Here is a 6,966-nt window from a genome sequence, read left to right as displayed (position 1 = left end):
AGGTTTTTAACTTTTGTTATGTATTAAACTTGTGTCTAGTGAGGCATAAGTTCTTTAAGGACATTGAACATTAGTACAATAACAACAACATACTCAATATATTCTCACCAAGTGGGATCTGGGGAGGGTAAGTATATGCAGTTCATACCACTACCTCAGATGTGAGATACAGAGGTTGTTTCAGATAGACCTCCCACTCAAAATAAAACAATCTAGACAAGGAATAGTAAAACAACAAGATACAATAGAAATCAACATATCCAATAATACCATAAACAAGATACACCAAGCAATAGAACATCCTAAACTCATACTAACCTTCTACCCTAATCCCCCTCCTTTACCACTTCCTATCTAGATTCATGTCCTCGATTAGCTGGAAATGCTCCATGTCATGTCTAACCACCTCTCTCCAATATTTCTTCGGTTTATCTCTACCTCACTTGAAATGATCCCCACACCTCCTACTGGTAATTTGTGCCCCTCCTCCTCATATGACAAAACCATCTCAACCTTGTTTCCCTCATCTTGGCTTTCACTGAAGCCAATCTCACCTTATATCTAATAACCTTATTTCTAATCCAATCTTTTCTAGTACACCCACACATCCACTGAAGCATTTTCATCTCGACTACCTTTATCTTCTGGATGTAGGCCTTCTTAACAAGCCAACACTCTCTCCCATATAATAAAACCTTTCTAACTATCACTCTGTAAAACTTTCCTTTAAGTTTAGGAGGTACCTTCTTGTCACACAAGATTCTAGAGGCGAGCCTCTATTTCATCCACCCTACCTCAATTGATAAGTGACATCTTCGTCAATCTCTCCATCCTCCTAAATCATAGACCCTATATACTTGAAACTATATCTTTTATTGATAGAATGAGTATCAAGCTTAACAACCACATTGAAATCATGATACACTTCGCAATACTTATACTCTATATTTTTCATCTTGGACCTACTCAACCTAAATCCTTTAGACTCAAAGGTTTGCCTCCAAACCTCTAATTTAGCATTAGCTCCACTATGTGTCTCATCAATCAAGACCATATCATTTGAAAAAAGTAAACAGTAAGGAACCTCACCTTGAGTTTTCCATGTCAAAACATCCATCACCAAGAAAAAAAGGAATGAACTAAGCATCGATCCTTGGTGCAACCCCATCAAGACCAGAAAGTACTTCGAGTCCCCTCCCCTAGGCCTAATTCGAGTCTTTGATCCATTATACGTATCCTTAATCGCCCTACGATACCCCATAGGTACACCTCTAGCCTCCAAACACCTCCAAAGAACCTCCCTAGGAACTCTATCATAAGCCTTCTCTAAGTCGATAGACACTATGTGCAAATCCTTATTTCTTTCCTTGTACTAATCCATCAGTCTCCTAGCGAGATAGATGGCTTTAATAGTCAAGAGTCTTAACACAAATGCAAACTGATTTTCAGAAATAGTAACATTCCTCCACAACCTCAACACTATCACCCTCTCCCAAACCTTCATAGTGTGACTCAATAGCTTCATACCCCTATAATTATTGTGATTCTGAATGGCACCCTTATTCTTATAAAATAGAATCATCGTACTCTACCTCAAGCTCCAGGTATCCTTGCCATCTTGAAAATTATGTTAAACAATCGAGTCAACCACTTCATACCTGCCCATCATGTACACTTTAAAAATTTAAGGGAATGTCATCTGTCGTCATCGGTCTACCTTTATGCATCCCATGAATAGCCCTTTTAACCTTCTCAACCATAATACGCCTATAATAACCATAATTATGAAACCTTTTGGAATGCTCCGAATCCCTAAACACAATGCTAGTATCCCTTCCTTTGTTCACGAACTCATGAAAGTAAGACTGTCATCTCTTTCTAATACGACCCTCCTCTGCCAAAACTTTGTCGTCCACATCCTTAATACACTTCACCTAATCAAGGTCCTAAGTCTTTCTCTCCCTAACCTTAGGTAGCTTTTACAACTTTTTATCCCCACCTTTACTATCTAACGTTGTATATAAACTCTAGAAAGCAGCATTGTTAGCCATCGGGACTGCTAACTTCACCTTTCTCCTAGCAATCTTATACTCCTTATTCTTCCATTTATCCTTTTCATCCTTACTCTCATCCAACTTTTCATATGCTCTCTTCTTAGCCTCCACCTTCTCTTTTACCTCTTTGTTCTACCACCCGTCACCTTGGTGCTTGCCCGTGTGGACTCTTGAGACACCTAACACCTCTATAGTTGACTCCCTAATACAACTGGCAATGTTATCCTATATATTATTAGCATCCCCTCCATTCTCCCAAGCTTTTCTCTCCATTATCTTATCCTTTATATCCAGTTCACTAGTCAAAGTCAGACTGACCTATCTAATACTCGGATGATTCTCCACACCTCTCTTTCTCTACTCCTTTATGATCTCCAAGACCATCACCAAAAGCCTATGTTGGGTCGAAAGACTCTCACTTGGTAAGATCTTACAATCTTTACAAATACTCTTATCTCTTTTCCCAAGGAATAAGGAGTCAATTTGGGTCTTGACCACCGAATTACGGAAAGTAACAACTGGGAAAGTTCAAATTAACTAATAACCACCAATCCAAACGCCCGAGCAAAATTCAAAAGTGTCACTCCTTCATCATTCCTTATACCAAAACCCACAGCCTCCATGTACATCATCATAACCCATTGAAGAAGACCCTATGTGCACATTGAAATCCCCTCCGATGAAAAGCTTTTCATTACTAGGGACATCCCTCACCATCTCATCCAAAGCTTCCCAAAACCAATTCTTTTCCTCATCCAAGCCTATGCGTGGGGCATATGCACTAATAATATTCTAATAAGATTCTACAATAACTAGCTTCATCGACACCATTATATTGTTGACCCTCTTAACCTCTACCACTTGCTTTCTGATCTCATCATCTACTAGGATACCTATACCATTCTTGTTCCTCGCGCTTCCTGAGTACTACAACTTAAAACCATCTACTACCCTCGCCTTAGTACCTACCTATTTGGTTACTTGGAGACAAGTTATATTAATTCGCCTTTTTCTAAGAATTTTCACTAGCACTAATGACTTCTCTAATAAGGAAAATATTTTCCTCAATCCTACTCTCAACCTATAACCACCTTTAGCCGTTTTACCCTTCCTTCTCCCCGCCCTACCCCGACCCCGACCCAAGCTCCGCCCAAAGACATGGCCGTAAATAAACACCATCTACCACAACCACCAGAGACTACACCAACCAATAGCACTAAGAGCACACAGCCTAGACAACAATGCAAACCGAAAATGTTACTATCAAGCCTACACTACAAAACTACTAAGAACAACAAAAATGACTAAAACACAAGTAGAATTAACAAGTAAATCACTACTATGAAATATAGAAATAAATATGTAAATTGTCACCCACAGACAAGATAGTCAGCCAAGGCGCAAAGATAAAAGGGATTGAAGTATAAATAGTACACAAGACAGAAAGTAGCAGCCAGTAGAATCAAGAAAGCTATACACACGACTAGATGAGATAGAGTGAATGCACCTGATTGAAGCTGGGTCAGTTTACTTAGTCGAGTCACCGAATTTTGACAATTTGCAACAGAAATTGGTCACCAAAATTTTGATGTCACCATTTGAGAAGAGGTGCTGGATCTGGACTTGTAGTACCTGTAAAGGGATAGAAAGAAAAGAGAAGAGAGTTGTGGTCAGCGCGAGAAGTGAGGAAAAAATAATGATTAGTTTCTCCGAAAACTGATAGGTCGCTAGGCCGTAGAGATGGGTTGACGAGAAGTCTCTAAAGTTTAGTGGTCAACGCAAGAACTGAGAAAAAAATGACAATTCGCTCAACCAAAAACTGACATCACTCCCCAGAAACTGATGGGGTCGTTGGGCCGTAGAGATGGGGTTGAATCTTGGATGGACAGAAGAATTAACTTGAGAAAAGTCAATGGGTAACCGGTGGGAGGCGACCACGACGGCGATTAACCAGATGGACAATGGCCATTTGTTTCAAATCCAAAGTTGAGCATTAGTACAATTTTAAGAAAATCACTTAATATTCTTACAAAATAGTACTAAGCTCATGTTTTACAGTAGATTTCTACTCTTAATGGAAGAGAAATTAACTCTTATGAGTATTGACAATATATAATGTGAATTTAATGGAGTTATATTAGTCAATTTGCACCCCTTATTAATTTCTCTTTTAGAGTTGTGCAAAAGACAAACATGCCAAGTTATATAAGACGAAGGGAGTAATATATAACACATAACTTGTTGATTATGTGAAAATATAAACTTTTCCTCCTCGGAAAACCAACTTGCTTTGAGTGGCAAAAATTAAACGACAACAAAAATAATAGAAAAATCTTATTTAGAGGTCTCAAGTACAAGTTTATAAAAAAATCTTGTTAAAAGCATTGTTTAGTCTCCTAGAAATGGACCTTTATGTGCTCAAATTCTTGATGAAAGTGACCCTAAAATGTGCAAATTCAAATTTAATAGAATCCCAAAATAAACGATGATGGTTCAGGTAGAAAAAGAAAATAATTGGTAGTTAGAATATGAAGCTCGCGAAAAAAGTAATAGTTCAGGTGCTTTTTTTACCATTGCGTTCTTCAAGCCAAGTATTGAGCTTGTCAACTCTCATTGCTTTAGGGTGTGTTTGGTATGAATGTAAAATATTATCTACGGACTTATTATTTCAAGATCATTTATACATAATCTTGAAAAAAGCTCTAGAAGTGGGATGAGTTGGGTTGTTGGGCCTTGAGGGTGACGGGGTGGGATGGTCAAGGGTAGAGGTGTCAAAATGAATCCAAATTGGGCTAACCCATCCAACCCGCCCAATATTTAATGAGTTGGGTTCAAGATAATTTACTATTGGGTAAAATTTCAACTTATTAAGTCTCAACCCATTTTTAAATTGGTTTCAAATGAGCCCAATCAATCTCCACTTCAACCCGTTTGATAAAAATATAAATTTCTTAATGAAAATAAGTAAAACAAGTGATAATATGTCCTCCCGCTCTCAAAATGACCCACCACACCTCGCCCCTACCTCACCCCAACCCCATTACACCCCTAGCTTACCCCACTCACCCCCCTCATAAATATATTAATTTTATTTCTTAAAAAGTTTTTTATAAATTTTTTTTTGCCCCCATCCCACCTCATCTCCATTCCCCTCCCTACCCAGACCCCCCACCCCCACCTCCACCCCAAAAAATTAATTATTTTAATTCGTTTTGAAAAAAAATTAAAATCTTTTCTTACCCTCCCCCTTCCCCACATCCCTTACTACTCTCAAAAGAGATATTTCTTTTAGAAATATTTTTTAAAAATAAATAAATAATTTTTTTAAAAAAAAAAATTACGCAACCCCATGCACCCCCCTATACGACAATACCCCATCCCCTAAAAATATAGCTTTTAAAAAAATTAAATTTATTTTTTTAAGAATAAAAAACTTTTACCTGAAAGACCATCCTTTCCTACCCCCCACATCTAACACCTTATAGCACTCCTAGTTTTCGTTTTTAAAAAATTACTTAATTTTTTTAAAAAAATAATTTAACTTTTTAAAAAAAAAAATCCTACCCACCCCACCCCTATGGCATACCCCATTCTCAAAAATTTATTTAAAAAGAAATTAACTGTTTTTTTTAAATTCTTACCTCTACCCCATCCTAACCCTAGACCTCCAACAGCACACCCCTTCCCAAAAAATAAATTTTTATTTTAAAATTATTAATTTTTTATTTTTAGACTAAACGAGTCAAAACCCAATCCGATCTTTACCCATTTCAACCCAAAGTAAATTTGAGCGGGTCATGACCCAACCCTATATCCAATTCAACTCATTTAATATGTTCAATCTCAACCCAACCCGCCCATTTGACACCCTTTGTCAAGGGGTAGGGGTTGGTGGTGTTAAATAGAGGACTTAATAAACATAAAATGTCACTTGTAAAACTTATTTTTCCTACTTCTGTTAACAAAATTATTTTTCTCAATTTTAAGAAACTTATTTTACCAGTTAGGTTCCTCCGACTAACTTTTTTTGAAAGAATATAGTTGATTAAGGAGGCGGAGAGTAGTGTTAATGTTGTCATATGGTTCTTATATATTGAAGTGTCAGTAGTAGTGATCGAGTAAAGATGGTGATTTTTTTTCTTTTTTTTTTTTAGGAAAGTTGGTAAATGTGTACGATTTGAAAAATCTTCAATTTTCGGTGTATATTAATATACCCTCTTGAACTATCTATCTATAGCAAAGGAGCTTTGGTATACTAGAAATGGACTCACCTTTGCAAGCTAAATATGAAGAGCTCGTCACTTGCTTCATCTTCGAGAAAATTAATGGCCCAAAACAAGAGTATACGGAATTCATCATTGAAGAGAGTTTCCAGCGGCGCCATTTAAGGATTATGTTAGGGAAGTCACAATTAGAAAACCCTACTATAGGGCATTTTTATAGTTTGGCAAGACTCATTGGTGGATAGGGTCTTGACTCTTCAGATATCTTTTTATTTTCATATTTTGGGCTCACTTGAGTAATTTTGTACAAACATTACTTCTTTTATTTAATAAAACGGGTCAGGCCCAAAGTTAATTTTAAAAAAAAAAACTATATATCTCAAAAAATCTTCTTGTTATCTTTGCTTCTGATGACGTTCAAACCCTCTCCTCAAAGAATAAAGTATACACAGTCGTCATAATATAATTTATCCAATTATGAGTCAGGTTGAATTCAATAGGAAACAATTTTGGAACATAGTAATTTAATTTAAACCCGCAATGATCTAATGTAGAGCTAAACCACCACTAATTATTGTGAATCAATTGTTCTTAACCTCGAATAATTGTTCTTTATTAGTTTATCTCGAACACTAACAAGACCACTGGAAAGAGAAAAAACACTTTATTACTTACTAACTGTCTATTAT

The sequence above is a fragment of the Capsicum annuum genome, chromosome 7 (genome assembly GCF_002878395.1).
Source record: "Capsicum annuum cultivar UCD-10X-F1 chromosome 7, UCD10Xv1.1, whole genome shotgun sequence".
Taxonomy (NCBI): domain Eukaryota; kingdom Viridiplantae; phylum Streptophyta; class Magnoliopsida; order Solanales; family Solanaceae; genus Capsicum; species Capsicum annuum.
Note: the sequence above shows the minus strand (reverse complement) of the source record.